The sequence below is a fragment of the Accipiter gentilis genome, chromosome 26, assembly GCF_929443795.1.
Source record: "Accipiter gentilis chromosome 26, bAccGen1.1, whole genome shotgun sequence".
NCBI classification, from domain to species: Eukaryota; Metazoa; Chordata; class Aves; order Accipitriformes; family Accipitridae; genus Astur; species Astur gentilis.
Genome location: NC_064905.1, coordinates 9866151 through 9883209, shown reverse-complemented (window position 1 = coordinate 9883209; position 17059 = coordinate 9866151). Strand labels below are relative to the sequence as shown.

Here is a 17059-nt window from a genome sequence, read left to right as displayed (position 1 = left end):
GGGGACTTAGGATTTTCATGGCTCTTTCTGGCACTGTGAGCATCATGAAGCATGGGCACCCTATAGTGGCTCCAGATCAGAGTGATCTCAGGGTCATTCATAACCATTAATGAATTGCCCAGCTTCTCTGCACAGTGGAGGTTTGACTTTGCTGTGATTTTGGAGGCAGGGAGGAAGGTTAAAGAGCAGCTAAGGGCAAATACGGAGATTTGCATTTGACTGAGCTACAGAGCGATCGGAGCCCAGTCCCATACCCCAGGAGCCAGCGTGCCTGTAGCCCTGTGTGGTCAGGAAAAGCAGACGGTATGAATAAGGGCAGTATCTCACTGCTGCAAGGAAACCGGGAGCTTTAGGTGTAAAGTAGAGCAAAGCTTGGATTTTTCTGCATGTTAAAATTAAAGCTAGCTGACTTCTTTACTTGCTTTTACTAGACCTGCTGGCTGAGGTGCAGAAGCCACAAAAATTACCATCATCACAGACAAGCCCTTGCTTTATTCACTGCCTGGCTTTACAGTGAAGCAAGGTTTTACCCTGCTTGGTTTTACAGCGAAACCATAATTCTGTCCTCTATATCACAGTCACTGCAGGGCAGGAAGATCCTTGAGGTGACAGAGCCGGGAATGACATTTCTTTCCAGGCTGCCATGCCCTGGCCTGGCTGAGCTGCAATGAGAATAAGCAACCACAGGAGGAGGGTGGAAAATTACCTGCCAAGTCATTTGGTTTCCATACGAGTGGTCCCCTTCCAGTTCATTCTGCTGCAGAAGTTTTCTCTAAACACGTATTCCTGCAGCTTGCAGCCAATTCCACTTGCTTTCCCTCCTACAATTTCTTCTGTCCTTGAATTTGATCGAACCAAGCTGTAACTGGCGTGGTATTCAGGGCTTGGAGGATATCGTTTCATGAGCTGTGCTCCGAAAAATTAGAAGAGTTGACCCATTGCTCTCCTCACCCTTCACCCCCAGCCCCAAACATGCAGCAAGACCTGGGCTTGAGTTGGAGAGTTGCTGAATTTTTATTATCTTAGGCAATTTTTCTCTGCAGATTGATTTCTGTGAAACACCTCAGGGTATTTGCTAGCATAAACATTGCTCCAGTGGCACAGGCTGTTTGTTTACATCGATAGGAGGAAAAGAGCCCTTATTACTGAAATTTTGCCTTCTTCCCTCAAGCTTCTCCCTGGGAGCCAGCACATAGGCAATATTGATACCTGCTCTTTTAATTTAGGGCCAATTTTCTATATAGATGGATGTGACGATGCATAAATAATATACCACTTTGCTGCATGGATTGTTTATTCCAGACCTCATTGGCATGCACAGCACACAGGCAAACCGAAAGCTTCTCTGGATGGGTATTGTCAGATAACTTGCCAGGTTGTTCTCTAGAGAAAATCATCAGGCACACAGAGCTGGAGTTTGTAAAGTCCTTTTATTTTATCCTTTCAACGCACTCTGTGCTGGTACAGCAAAGTTCAGGCTGAATCAGCACTCCCATTAAAATTCCTTATTTTCAGGAATTTATAAGTTGCCCGTGAAAAAGAAAAGAGCAGGACATGACCGTGCGAGAGCAGGGCTCCCTGGATGAAGTCGTTGGCACAAAATTTTAAAAAGCACACAAAACCAGAATGACAAATGCCCGTTGTATAAAGCAAACAATCGTGCAGGGGGGCTGTCAGGCTGCAGAAGGTGGGAGCTGGGGTGATAACGCTGCTTCATTCGGAGTGTTTGGCCATCTGTGCGGACGCCCGCCCGCCTGCACCCCATCGTCCCCCTGCTCTGCCTGCACGGGCAGGAGAAGTGGCCCTTCGGGTTTCAGAGGGTTTCTGGGCTCCAAGGGGACACAAATGCCTGGACAGCTTGTTTCTGTGGAGCTGATCATGACGCATGATATAGTCTACTTAAATAGATTATGAAAGGCCCAATTCTCCCATTAATTGCAAAATTCTCAAGAACTTCATTATGAGCAGGCCTTAAATGTACAGTTTAGAGCCTTAATCACTTGATATGCCATATGCCATTCCCCAAATCTAATACCGCGAGCAAACCCCACTCCTAAGTGCTTTATGATGAACTCAATTTACAACTGATACCAAATAATATTCAATTCTTTCTTACTGTCTTACTGCTGGGAAGTATCTATCTATCATCTTCTGCTTTTTTTCGTATTGAAGTACATTATTAAATCTGCTGAAATGAGGGGCTGGATTTAGAACTGTTGGATAATAAACTCTGACCTGCTCTTAGTCTGAGGGCAGTCTTGGTGTTTTCTGAAAAAAGGGGGAATGGCGACCAACCCCTCTGTCTCTGCCCAGCTTGCAGAATACTGGTTTGCATAATGACTGTATGTTAAATTTACATTAGGTTTATAGTTTATAGTAGTGCCTCACTGGCTACATTATGCATGGAAGCATTCTCAGCATCCAGATGCTGGAATGGGCCATGATTTTGGAAGCTAAAGTAAGTATAAAGGATTTTCCTCAGCTGACTGCATGGTGTTTTGTGTTAGTTGTTTCAGATTAGTGAGAGCCTACCTCTTCTCCCAGCATCTGGAGATGGCAACGGAACATGCTTCTGACTGGATTAATTTTTTTTAAAAATGTTTGTTATTAAATTTTGCAAAAATGCAAGCAGGGAAATACAGGCCTGAGAAGCTTAGTCAAAGCAAGCTTATTACCCAGAGGAAATTACAGCAGTCTTGCATGTATTAGCGGGGGAAAAAAGGAAAACAAAAGATATTTTGTTAAATGAGACTTGTTTGGGTCGTCTGCTGGAATTGTTTTTTTTGGTTAGTAAGTAATTGCCAAGCTAAGCTGCAATGATAATATAAGCATGGTAATAAGATAACAAATGCTGATGGATAGCTGATGTGAATTTAGATGATTGATCCTGCTGACCATAAGAGCAAGGTGTCCTAGTTTAGTTAATGGGCAGGAAAGGCTTGGCAAAATGAATATGTAAAGTATATTGAGTGAGGCATAAAAGCCAAGTTAAATGCAATAATGTTTTGGACCTACTTTCATCTGCATGATGGCCATCAACACGCCACAGTCCTGCACTGTCGGCCTCAGGCGAGGAGGCTGCAAGTCTGAAGATGACTGGCAGGGTTAAGGTGTTCACTTGTGCATCTTGACTGGAGGTACCTGATTTGATTTTAATAGCAAAGATGTGCTAACACATGCAGCTTGTTTTCTGATGCCTATACATGAAGAGGGCTTGGAGGGACTGGTCAATGGGGAGAACAGAAGTATGGGCTGCTTTTTATTTTATTTTATTTAGACCCACAAATTCTGTGTCTAAGTTAGGCAGCCAGGCTTTTAGGCTCCCTCCAGAACGAGCAGAAACAGACAAGCTGCCTCTATGGGCAACTGTGCTAGTTGCTCCTGCCTTTCCTCATCCTCCTCATCTCAGAGCCCCTAACTAGATCAGTGAGAGCAAATTAAATCATTCCCCAGAGCTGGCCAGGTTTTCCTACCCACCCCAAATTTCTCTGGCAGGCAACCAAAGCACTTGTAGGAACAGAGGGAGATGTTAGTTGGAGAGTTAACACATCAAACCGCTACCGTCTGTCACACAGAGCCCCAAACAAACAAACAAACAAAAAAAGTATTTCTAATCTAGGTTAGATCAACCTGTTAGATCAATGGCTTTGCTCCTGCCCATGGCAAAACACACTTACCTGCCTTGCTGTGTGCCGAAGAGGCTTGTGTCGCCTCTACTTCCGTTGTTTTAAGCAAGCTTCCTTGGGCTGATATGGTGGGCACATCTAGAAGGAGATACAAGTTAACTATTATTGCCAGAAATACAGAAGGCTCTTTTTTTTTTTTTTAAATTTCTGTAAACCTTCAGCTGAGGAGCAGTTCCCTGGAGGAGCACTCACACAGCCAGTGTCACAGTTGCTCTTACGCCGGCAACACTGTGTGGCTGAAAGTCTCCCACAGGCATCGGGACACCTGGTGCAAAGAGCGTTCAGACCCAGGAGCAGTTGGTAAAGCAGAACTCAAAAGCTGACAGTGGGAATAAATATATTTCAGGTTTAATAGGTGAGCTCCCTCAGCTCCATGTTAGCCCCACAGCAGCAAGAGAGAGTACCTGGACCGCTGCCGGGGGCAGCGGGGCTGAGCACACCTCCTGCCTCCTAACAGGCCGTCGTTATTCAGCTACCGGAGACAGACACTTGCTCTCTCCAGGCTGACTCTACTCCAGAGCGCTGCTGGCTGTGAAGCTAGTTGTCTCCTTTTAACAGCTTGGAGTGACACCCAAGATGTCACCCATGGCTACAGCACCCACCGGGAGTGTCCCGGCCCCGGCCCCGGCCTGGCCTGCGGTGCCACGTTGGTTCAGGGGCTGGAGGGCTCTGAGGAGCACCACGAATGCGACTAGAGCTTGAATTTCAAAAGTATTGTTTGTTGTTGCATAGTGATTAAATCTAGGGGAAAAAATTAAATCTGGGGCTGGAAGGTGCCTATTTATTTGGCTGAGCCCTGCAGCAGGGTGGCAGCGGAGGGACCGGCGGTCCTTCCTTCCCTCAGGTAGGACCTGAGGTTACGACATCCCCGTCACCAACACGGGGATTTCTCATGACGAGAGCACGCGTGTCAGACAGCGTGCACAGAGGGTGCAGCTGTGGGCCCAGGTACGCCAGGAGCTGTACCTCGTGCCAGCTCCGACTGCCCCGACCCTGCTCTGAGCGGTGGCTGGGGACCGGCGAGGCTGAAGGCCGCGGTGGGTTCGGCCGGAGGTGTCGGCGGCTGCCTGACAGGCAAAGCTGTGGAGCAGAGCCGAGCCGTGGTGGGGCGTTCGTTCGAGTGTTGGGGTGTGCCCCAGGGACCGGCTGGATGAGGCTGAGCCCCCGGCGGGGGGGATGAGCAGGGGACTGGTGCGATTATGCTCCAAAATGGCTGTGGGCAAGATGCCTAATACGAGGTGGGGGGGCTTGAAATATCGCTTGAGATGTGCAGCCAGCCCTGGCATGTCTCTTAAATGAGAACCGTCTTTTTTGCTGGGATAATCTATCATACTTGAAACATTCTGGAAGGCTGTATCTTTCCCCCAACCATCTTTATCATTTTAATTTAAAAGCTTTTTAAAATTATCACCCAAATAAATGATAAGTAGTAACAGGGTAAACTGCTCTGAGCTCTCCATTAGTGCAAACAATGCAAAGCGACTGTGCTCTATTTACAGAAAATTAATGAACGTAAAAAAGATGAACTGCATGTCATTCTAGTGATCGTAAGTTGTTTTTCATGCAAGGAGGTTTGCAGCTTTATACATTAAAGTCTGGGACAAAAGAAACATCTCTGCAATATTAATAGTTATAATATATGATTGTATGTGAAGGGAATAGAAATAACATTTATTTTATTTAATGAAGACTAATGAAGTTGTTCTGATCTTTCCATTACAGTTTCAACAAGTTTTTCTAATCAAGAAGATCCTACTTTTTGAAAGCTAATTTTTCATTTTAAACTTCTGAAATGCCAAAAGAACAGTGAAATGCAAAAGCAATATTGTGGGATGTCAGAACATTTCCAGTTCTAATGGGAAATTGATGCATTTCAGGGGTTTTGTTTTGGTTTTGATTAAAAGAAAAAAACCTCAGGCTATTATAGAAAAGTTTGGTTTTCTGTCACGGTCCTTTATCTATAGACAATCACGGCAGATACTCTTCAGTGGGCTTACCCACAGCTGGATGGAAAAAGGGCATCTTTTTCCCAAACCTGATCAGGGCAGGATACTGTGCAGTTTAAGATAAAGGACGCAGTGTTGTGGGATGGAGAGAGGGAAAGAGATAATCACTGAAGCCAACTCCTCCGAGGGCACCAAAGTCTCAGCATAGCTAGTCTTTGAAAAGTGCCCTCAGCTCTTTCTTTAAGCCTGGTTACAAATATTGGAAAGCAAACAGGACCAGACTTTTTGGGGGGTATTCATGTTCAGATTCACAAAGGAGTATGGCTGTAGGAACGCACCAGTCTTTGGGATGATGCAAAGGGAGGGCATGGAGCTGGCAAACCATGTGCATGGCTGGTAACGGGGGGGAAGGGCATTGACCGTCCCTTCGGTGTTGTGGGCACCCAGACTAGCTCATGGGCAGGACAGAGTGCCTAAGGCAGGAGAGGGGAAGCTCCTTAGGTGGGGAAAAAATTTAACTCTATATCATCTCATCTACTTACTGGGCAAACAAACTAGCAACAGAAACATGGAGGAAGGGAGAAAAGACAGCTCTGCCCTTTTATTGCCACCTGCAGCTATGCTCCCCAAAACCCTGTGGAAACACCCAGAGGATACCTATCGGTGATGAGGGTCTCTGTCTAGGTGGACCTGCCCCATGTCCCTCTGTCAGCTGCTGGGTTTCAGATCGCGGGTTGCAGCACTGCTTCTAGAAGAAAAAAAAAAGTGGAGTAGTTGCACAGAATTTTGTTGTCTTCATTTCTGTCATATATATCTTCTGCTGTGTTGGTGCTGCTACATAAATCTGCTGTCTAACACCTTCTCATAGCCTTAATAGGGTTGTTGAGCCTTCAACATTTTTCACACCTGACAGTTTCTTAGAATGCATCAATTATTTTCCTACCTGTGTTCACAGTTTTGTTGTCATTTGTAAAAAAAAAAAAAGAAAGAAAAGAAAGGATTGATTTTATTTTTGATTTAAACAGAACTGAAGTCTTTCATAGCCTTTATATAAGCACAAACATGATAACTACCAAAGCTGATGGTGAAACCTGAACTGGTGAACTGCCATTTTCAGGCCAGCAGGTGTGAAGTAGAAGAAGCAGGACAAGAAAGTCATACTGAAAATAAGATGAGAAAAATCACTACCTGTTAGTGCCATTTCTAGCTGCATTGATGCACCAAAGCACATGTAAACACCCACAGATACATACAGAAAATATTTCTGCCCTGTAATATTTCATTGCTGTACACTGGGTAAAATTTCCTGGTATCACTTATCTTGGGCTGAGAAACAACTGGCTTCTCCCATTCTTCCTTTCCTTCCTTAACAATTCAGTTTTATTTTGCCACCCGCCTTGTGCCCCAGGCCCCCCCCCCCCCCCCCCGCCTCAGTTTCTCTTCATTCCCCTTCTCTCACCATTAGACACCACCTCTCCTCCAGCTTAACACTGGAATGATGCCCTGGAGGTGGCAGGTTGACCTTCACGTCACCTTCTGCTGTCTCTGGTGCTTCTGGAATGGCACCACAGCATGCAATGGCGAGAGGTTCTTGTCAGACTCAGGAGCCCTGATATCATACTAGTCTTTTTTAAAAAAAAAAAAAAAAAAAAAAAGACAAAAAGGCTTTTGTCCCTGTGTACTTCGTGCTTTGCCTCAGCAGCCTAACCCACACATTTGCTTGACTTCTTTCTTGCCCTTACACATATAAAATAAATAGAAAGCTGACGATTTTAATAAGTATAGACTTTTCTGCCTAATTGAGATTAACATGGACAAAGTATTAGCACAGGAGCTGAACCTTGGCACCTTTCAGGAATTGCTCATCTGTTTGCTGGGTCAGGTTCTGATTGGTTAGTTTAACACATATTTGCAGTGCAATGTCATGGGATAGACCTACTTACGCTGTCCTGCCCTTCGCAGCATGCACAGGGAGAGGACCCCCCCGCCATGTGTACATGCACACGGATGTGCGCATACACCCGGATGCCCCTTCTCTCTCTGATTTACATGCTTTGTGGTACTCTTTGGTGTTAACCAAAATTGTGGGCATCACTCATCCTTGTGTGGTCAGGAACCAGTATGACCCAGCAACCTGCCCCTAGGGAGCCCCGGCTCCTCATCGTGCCTGCGTGGGTGACTCAAGACACTGTTGCTCTCCCTGCCCTCTGGGCAAAATGGAGCAATAAAATGACTCCAGAAGAGGTAGGTAGAATTACATTAGATTTGTAATGGTTGTAACCGCTGGGTTGGTGACCTTGAGCAAGTGACCTTCACCCATACCACTGCCATCCCCAGAAAGACAACATGAGTTCTGGAAGACCTGCCTCACTGACCGTGAACTCTTTAAGGAGCAGAGGTGGATTTTTCTTAGGTTTTTTGTTTTGTTTTGTTTTGGGTTTTTTTGTACTTTTGTACAAAAAAGTCCCACGACTTTTTTTGTCGGTGGGAGGACCGACAGCGGTCTTGTGCACCAGTCACCCCTGGCTGCGGGGTGCAGAGGGACAAGGAGAAGTGGGGCAGGGAGGGCAGACCGCTCGGCTTGCGGCCCCGGGGAAGAGCAGCGAGGTGACCTTTCGGCCGTACCCCGCTCCCCGCTGGTACCTGTTTCACCTTGCTGGATGCTTCCAGTAGAGATCCAGCCCCGTGGGAGCAGTGAGCTTTGCCTGCAAATGACAGCCAGAGGTGGCTGGATGCTACTCACCCTGCTGGGCTCGGCGTTCCAAGAGGTAAATCTGGAAGGGGCCGTAACCCACTGAACCCTACGGCCCCGCTGTATTTGCTGAGAGTTAGCTCTGTCTCCAGCTACCCTCCCCCTCCTCCTCCTTCCTTGCCCCCTCTCAGTTTTGGGGGTGTAGAGGTCTCTGCTGGCTCTTCCCATCACAGTTTCTAAAAACCCAAGTCCACTTTGCAGTGGAAGCAATTCAAGGCACGGCAGAAAGCATCGGGAGCGGGGTTCGGCACCCGGGGGAGAGGGGCCCATCTGCAGCTCCCGCCAGCGTGGCCGCTCGCCGGCAGCTCGGCACACGGCCGGGACCGTGGGCTCAGAGCGGGAAGAGGAGAAGGGAAAAAAACCACCCAGGGAAATTATTTATGTGACTTTGATTTCTGCACAAATCTTGCCCTAAAAAGGGCACAGCTGTCACTCCATTTGTCAACATCAGCAAGTAATTATGTAAAGAAAAACATCATTGTACTTTTGACTTTGCCGCTTGTCGTATCTGCCGGAGGCCGATAGATGGACCACTTGGATTATGCGAGGTAATCGCACGGTGTGAATGCGCAAAGCTGGAAGGGCTCTTCTGGCTTCGGCTAAGCTTGTTATTTTTTTCCCTAATAATAGAGTGAGAATTGAGAAAGAGAGAGAAAATTAGCAGTAGGAAAAGCAGCTCCTCTTTGTTGAATAGACAGTTTAATTTATTCCTGAGCACAATGTACCTGAAGAATGATAAGAAACAACTTTGATATCACGCTAAATAAATAAAAAAGAGGTTACATAACCTAATTTTCTCTGGGTCTTACAGCAGTTTCTATTTTATCAGCTTTCATTTAACCAGAGCAAAAATTAATAAGATGAGAAAAGTAGGGCTACCTAGAATACTCTGAGATTTCTTCAAAAGAAAAAGAAAGTGTCTGTCAGCTAATTATTTTGTGTGCAGGTCACCGCCTGGGAATTCAGGAGGGCTGACCTTCCAGGAGAAGCTGATGCTGGGTGAGTGGCACTGAAGGCTGGAGCTCGGCAGCAGAGCAAGCGGCTCCACGCGTGGGACCTCACACCCGCGCTGGGGCTGGTCCGGGGGCTCGGGCTTGGCACGCGGCCGCCCGCGTCTCGGAGGTGGGGGACCCGGGGAGGCGAGACCTCCGCGTGAGCCTCAGCCACACTGAGTGCGAGCTCAGTGATCCCGAGCACTGCAACCACCCCCAAGATTTCAGAGGCAGCTGATTAAAACAGATTAAAATGATTGACTCAGTGTGTGAGCACAGCAAGCCCTTTAGTTAATAAGTTCCTCCCTTTCTTCCCTCTTGTTCCCCAAGAACAAGAACTAAGGATAAAAGAAAGCAAAAGATGAAATAAACATTTTTTTAATATATATATTTCCAGATTTCGATTCTGCTTGATTTAGAGATGAACCAATACTACAACTGCAATAAAAGGATATGATGACAGCCGCACACCTGCCTTCCCCATAGCGTCTGATGTTCACGTGCAGGAACACAGAGCCCATTGGTCTGTCACCAGCTGAAGGTGGCTTCAGGCATAGCTTTAGCCTTTTTGGCTTTGGGTACGTTTTTAAAATTAATCTGGAAGGAATAGTGGATTCAAGGGTTTAGATGTAAAATTCCCCATTAAAAAACCCAGTAATTTTATTATTCTTTGGTTTCCTGTTGCATTGCAAAGGAGGTGGGGGGAGTTGAGGGGGCTCCTTTGCAGCAGTTTTACTTTTGATAAATACAAGTCACATTAACCCAAAGAGGAGGGCGTCAGTGCTAGCTGGTGAGGGTGAGGGGGAATTGCGTAAGTGCAGAAACTCAGCCTGCAAAGCTGCCGGGGGTTGTACTGCAGCAACATCTTTTGGACTAGATGTTTCTGAGAGGCTTAAACTGCCACATTGAAAGGGGGGAAGTCCCACCCTCTTCGACTGAGGGGCTCTTCAGCTGCCACGCACGCAGCGTGTCCTGCTTTTCTGCCCTTGGACTGAGCTTAAAGGCTTCTGGTAATGAGAATACCCGATGCCAGGAATGTGTGGGAGCTGGCTCACCCTCCTCCCAACAGTGATGCCTGTCTGCCGGCCACTGGTCCCAGGGCATAAATAACTCTAGCAACGGTCTGACATGGAACTAAGCCTCTTATTTTACGTGCATTGTAACCCTGCTGCTGGAAGTAAACTTGTATATGCAAATTGTAACCAGTGACAAGTGTGGCCTGATTCCTCAGGCGTTAGGCATTTACATTGGTATCTTTTGTGCTTTGAAAACACAAAACAGGAATGGGAGAATAAATTAGCCAGTATTAGGGGTTATTTCTCTTGGGTTTCTATTTTTTACAAAAGGAAGAAACTCCATGGTTGTGCAGCATGTTGATTGAGGCTAGCTGTAAAGAGGAAATGGGTGCTTTTGGCTTGCTTCCTGCAGTGTTTACTGCTTTCACGCCACTCAAATAATGATAAAACTTGTGTATCCATGGCTCAGCAAGTCATGATACAGTTCCTCCTCTGGCCCGCGGTGTGCCAGTCTCACCGCTTGTCCCACAGTGCGGGGTGACATACAGACGGGGCTACAGGCAGACAGTTGCTGTGCGCTGCTGCTATCAGGCCAAGGGCACCTCTAGCCTGAAACACGTCTGGGAGGTCCCCTGAAACAGGCTGGGGCCATGCTTCATGTCAGAGCCACGCTGCAATACAACCATTGCTGCCGATTTACCTTCTCTGTACCGACAGGCTTTCCGCCATAAAGAAGATAACGCAGGAGCATAGCAGGCTGCAGGTATGCTTTGCACTGGGTTGTGGTATAGAAACATACTGCAGATGGTATTTACATGAAAGACAAGCACATTTTTATTTTTGTGTCTACTTGGAATAAACCTCAGTAAAAGCTAAGCAGAATGCTTTCCTCTTCACTTAAAATATTACAATTAGTGGCAACATCTGTGTTGCACAATTTATTATTTGTATGTGAAATGTAAAATACACTTTCCCAACATTATAAGCTGGTATACAAAACCCCTGCAACTATCTAATTAAACAATGTTAAAATGCTAATCTAACTTGGAGTAAGAGAACTCAACACAATTTCTTGTCTCTAAAGTGTTTTTCTTAGTCCTTTACGGAACCACAGGGAAACTGCTATGGGGTCAGCTGGGGGTGTGTGTCCTTTCACCGTATATGAGGTCTGCAAAATACAGGCTGATGCTTCAGCTGAACTTAATATTAGGATGTTAGAATTGGAGAAGCGTCCCATGGATGGTCCTTCAATTAACAAGATTTGAGTGAAATGAGAACTGAGGGTATCGTAGTCACTGCCCTGAGTGGCACAGGGAACAGACTTCATCTCTGCACCTTATGTTTCATGGTGAGGACAGTGGCTAAAGAAGTAATTCTTCTCTGGCATAAGATACTATTTTCCCACAGCTTTTCATCCCCAGGAGTTACCTAACACAGAGCACAGTGGGAGTCCTCTCTGCAAGGACAAAAAGGATTGCTCACAGCAGACAGCTGTATTCATCTTTCTTTTGAGCTGGTGTCTCATTCAGTCCCTCATCTCCCACATCAGCCAATGCCTCAAACACTCCCCTCCACTTCCTTCTGTCCCACTGTTAAAACCCCGTGGTGGCTGCACCCTCCTGGGAGGTGCAGTGCTTCCAGAAGACCTTTAGTCCTGTGCCTCAAGGCACACGGGCAGGAAGGTGGAAAGGCACGGGAGCCAGAATAACTGCTCATCCTCTGGCGTCTGGTAGGAGCTCAACCCATCCGCGGTGTGACTCATGGCCTCAGGAGACTGATTAAGCAGAGGAATACCTCTGTGTAGGTTATAAATAGCCTAAGGAGTACCTAGCCCATTTCAAGTCACAGTCAAAGGATGACCTTGATATTGTCGTCATTGGCAAATTAAATCAGCCTGTGTGTCTTTGCCCAGAGGTGGATCAAACAGGAGCACCTCTAAGAGCAGGAATAGCTGCGAGGAGAAACTCCTTCTCTTGGGAATTTCACGGATGAATCTCCTCTGCCGCTGTGCTACCTGACTGCAGCTCCAGCCCAGCATCAGTAACTCCGGATGGAAATGCAATGTCAGCATGTTCACAAACACGCTGTGAATAAGGTTGCAGGCAGGATACTTCGGACCATATATGCTTAATCATAGGTGATGGATTTAGCTGGGGTATAAGGGAGTAGCCTTTTCCACCACTGCAGCCAAGTTTATCAGGGATCGTGAATTGATCTGAGCCACTAGATGCCTACAAGTACAGCCCTGCTTTTAGCGAATAGAAGTAGGGACACATGAAAAGCAGGTCTCTTTTGGAAAGACCCATTAATGCCCCCCACCCCGAGATTCTCAACGGGGGTTTGCCTTGCATCTGTGCTTTTAACCTCAGCTGTGAGCTGTTTCTTCAGCTCTGAGAGTTGATTGCGTTCCCAATTCTACTTAAGCTGGCAGAGTATCTTCATACAGCCCATTACAGCTGCCAGTCATCTAAATTACATAATTTGCATTGATTTGATTAATACAAAGAGTTTTTAGCCATTTAGAACAGAAACTGATATTCTGTTGCTGTTGTGCACACAACGCCTGGAGATGAAGGCATGTCGGGCTTGCTTTGCCTTCCGGACATCTCCGTTCCCACCGCTCGGTTGGTGCACATCAGCCCACAAGAGGTGCCTTCAGCTAGGCACAGCGCAGGGTGTTCCTGCTTGTTTCCCACCCACCAACAATTGTTTTATCAATGCTGTATTTTCTCTGCACACTTGCTGCTTTTCTTCTATGAATGAGATGAAACACAAGTACCTGGTGCTATGACATAACCATGAGAGAAGATATTAAACTGGAGCTCATCACCTCTTCAGCCTAGGGGTTGCAAAGTGTTTATACAACAAATCAAAGTCTTTTCCTCTGAAATGAAGCCGTTTGTCTCCTAAATGGGAACCACCCTCTGATGAAGAAAGCCAAACTTCCATTGGGGTTATAACTTCGCTTCAACACTGCTTTTCTCCAGTAGCTGTGGAGAAATGTAATGATAAAAAAAGTAGAAAAATTTACTTTATTGTGTCAGTGAAAGATAGGGTGAAGTGAGAAAGAGAAAGCTTACTTTAAAAAAAAAAAAGGCAGAGAGAGTTTCTATTACAGATGGAAGGTGGAACCGAAAACTCTGGAAAGCCAGATCAAATGCCATACAGAGAGATTCCCTCAGTGATTAATTAGTTTGTCAGAAAAAAAAGTCAAATAAACTATGTTTTTCACTGTTTCTTTTGCTGGATCCTGTGTTACGCTCTTTGCAATCCCAAGGGGAGCCCTCCACTGCTGTCTGTCGCAAACCACTTTGTTCTGGTGCCCTCTGCTCAGTCCCAGGCTGCTCCCACCTACAGAGAGCAAAAAAAAGATAACAGAAAAACCTCGATGCCTACGGGGACCAGTTATCGGTGTGTGGGGGGGTGGATTTTCACTTTACCTTTCATTGCACTCTGTTTTGAAGCAGCAAGGCTTTTGCTGTTCAGTTCTTTGCACTGCAATCTGCATTGCTTGGTGACTTTAAGACAAAACGAGTTGCTCATTCTCTCTCATGAAAAGTATCCCGTGTCCGGAAAGGAACCGAGGACACAACGGGGAGAGGGAAAGCATCATGGTGAGCATGAATTGCCTCTCTGATCTGGTTTGGTTTCATCCTAGCCTGTGGATTAGGAAATGTTCTGACTGGCTACAGCAATGCCAGAATTAGATAGTTTTTAATTACCGTAAGTCATTATATATGTTTGTTAAATAGCCAGAGTAAGAAGGAAATTGCTCAATGAAACTTTTGTTTCATGAAGCTACGGGAACTTTGCAGCATAAACAGATGTGTATACATTGGTGTCAGACTTTGTGGCATATAATATGTGCTCTTAAGGGAAAAAAATTCTATTTAATGACTGTGGTAGTAACAGTGCTTTTATCTTGCACTAGACACCCCCTAGACACTGCCACCCTCGCCCCACTTTGCAGGCCTGGCACGCAGGAGTGTCGGCATTCGGTGTGCCCTGCAAACCTGCAGCTCTGTGCTGAATGTGCTATCTCAGCTCTGCTCATCGCTTGGCTGCGGTAAGAAAGATTGACAAAAATAGAAATGAAAATGATATAACACTCCAGGAATAATTGGTATCTTCAAATATGTTTGTTGAGTGAATCTGGGAGTAAAATCTGCTACCCTACAAGTCTGATCCCACCGTCCCTTCCTGTGGTGGGGAGGAACCACGGGGCAGCCCGGTGGGTTTACAAACATGCACAAAGCCGTGTTGCCCCCACAGAGCAGGCCTGGGTGTCAGAAGTCAGTGGCTTTTTTTGTGATTCCTCAAGCTGCTGCCGGAGGCAGCTTGCTCTGTAAAAGTCCTGCCACGAGCTTGGGCTCGCTCTCCCAGTTCCATTCAACGTAGCCCATGCTTACCTTCCCGGGCACATCAGAGTACCACGTCCCACTGACTATGCTGCAAAACACAGCGTGTTGTTCTCCTGCTGAGGAATCAGCTCCTCAGTCTGTCCTTTCTTTTTCTTGCTTGTTTCTTCTGGTCCTCAGGCTCTGTGGGGCTGTGCAGAGCAGGACATGGGTGAGATGCTCTCATCCCTGCATGAGCAGGATGAACCCAGCACCATGAGCACCTGAATGCTGAAGCAGATATCACGAAATCTGAAATTTATTTCAGGTTGCTGAAAGAGGACTAGCTGTGCCAATGACGTTTAACAAAATGTCTGTTTGTCCTGGGTCAGTGGGCACCAAAGGCAACCACCCACTCATGCCCATCCACTCGCCCGCCGAGCAGCCTGGACCTGACTGCCAGCCAGGCTCCTGGGTCATCCAGCTGCCATCGGTTTTCTTGGAAGCTGAGGAAATCAGAGTCCTCCCAGAAGCAGAAGAAAGCCTCATGGCTAGACTTTCTGGCTGCTGCCACTGGCAACTTTGTCCAGGCAATTGGGAACCTTTTCCTCTGACACTCAGGTGGGAAGGGAAAGAAGAGTGCGACTGGGACCTGTGTTTATCAATGTATGGAAAAGAAGTAGGTTGGTGCCAAAATAGTCAGCAACACCTACCCCGGTCCTTCGATGTACAAATAAGATAGCCACGAGGATCGAGAAATTAAATCTAACAGAAATAAAGCTCTGACGCTTGTCTGGCTGTTGGTGCGTAGGCAGGCAGCAGGCTGCCCTGCCTGGCTAAACTTCCCCCTCTCCACCCACTAACCAGCGCCACGCCAGGGAAGGGAGTGTGCGGGAGCTGTTTGCCCCTTTATCAAATTTGAGGTATGCTTGTGAAAGAAAATGAAAGGCAGCAGAGGTATCACGCACAGGGTAAGAATGATTGGTCCTGCTGAGCCCAGAGGAGCTGTGCTGCTTTCGAGCAGCCAGGTATTCCAACCTGCCGATTCTCAGTTTTAATGCAGGTTAAGCCCAAAGGTCACAGGAGACAGGAGGAAAGCAGAAAGGAAAGGTTTTGGGGTAGAGCCATTAATGAATTCCTGTAAAGCATTTTTTCCACTCTCTCCACTATTAAAGTATTTATTTTTTTTTTTAAACACTCAAAGTGATTCCTCTTTTCCAGGCTCAGGTTTGATTTAAAGCCCTGTTAAGCTTCTTAGATCTATTTTGGATTAGCCTGTTCAGACAAGTCTGCAGGCAGATCCCGTTAGCACCTACTCTTTCCCCCGCCTTGGCGAAGTCCCTTTGTGTGACCTGGAGGGTGATGAACAGCTGGAAGTGTAAACTGGGAAACAGCCAGAGGTGAGCACACATGCAGGGACCAACTAATTCACCCACAGAGGCCGTGTAGGTAAAGAGAAAATATCACAAATAGGCAGACAATGCAATGCAGTAGGTACCCACTTGTCTCTTTTTCCAGAATATTTGCAACTTCTGTTTCCCTTACTTTTAGCAAATGCACTGATGCATTACATGTCTGATAATTCTCAGGAAAGTTCCCTGTCTAAATTTCTTTTCTTCTGTGAAAGCTTTTAATAATTCAAATCCAACCCAGCAAATCACCGCAAGGGACACTTTCTCTTCCCAGCTGCGCAGAGGCAGGCCTACACCTGCCTCTCTGACGTTGGACTACTCGAGACTCCCCCTTACAGATTACTAGGCCTAATTTAGCTTTTATTAATTCTGCTTTTTCCTAATTTTAATCCACAGACCAAAGAGACTGGGTGGTTGACATGATCCTTACCACAGCTGACCCATCAGCCAAAATCAGCCTAAGTTTTGCTGACCATCATGTCTGTTAATTTTGCCTAAGCTGTTCCCTAGACAGAGAATTATCTGCTCCATTCTGGCAGCAGCAATTCAAAGGGAAGTTACTACAGACCAGCATGGTGCTCCATGCCTCGATCTTCAGGTGGGCTGGCAGAGCAGGGGAGGTTATGAACTTACTGAAGAATTAGGAATTGTACGTACTAGGAGGTATTAAATAGTATGGGCAAAATTTAACAGATTAATCTTTCTCTTTGTTAACATAAGTACCTGGAAAAACATGGAACTTATATCTAAAATAATATACATAGATACATTCATACATATATGTATATAAATCTTATGGGTATGCATATATATATTTCAAAGCAGGGATATTGGAAGTGCACACCTTTGCTTCCCAAGGTTACAGTATTTCATGATTACTTAGTTTAAATCCTCCCACTACATAACTGCCAGGATGAA

General features: G+C 46.2%; 2 protein-coding genes across 2 annotated transcripts in view; one reads left to right on the top strand and one right to left on the bottom strand.

The window, feature by feature from the left end:
* Positions 1-17059, bottom strand: part of GABRB2 (gamma-aminobutyric acid type A receptor subunit beta2) — a 617197-nt gene that overhangs the window by 60226 nt on the left and 539912 nt on the right. The window lies entirely within an intron of this gene.
* Positions 1-17059, top strand: part of LOC126050797 (uncharacterized) — a 920783-nt gene that overhangs the window by 478719 nt on the left and 425005 nt on the right. The gene's annotated exons all lie outside the window — the stretch shown is intronic.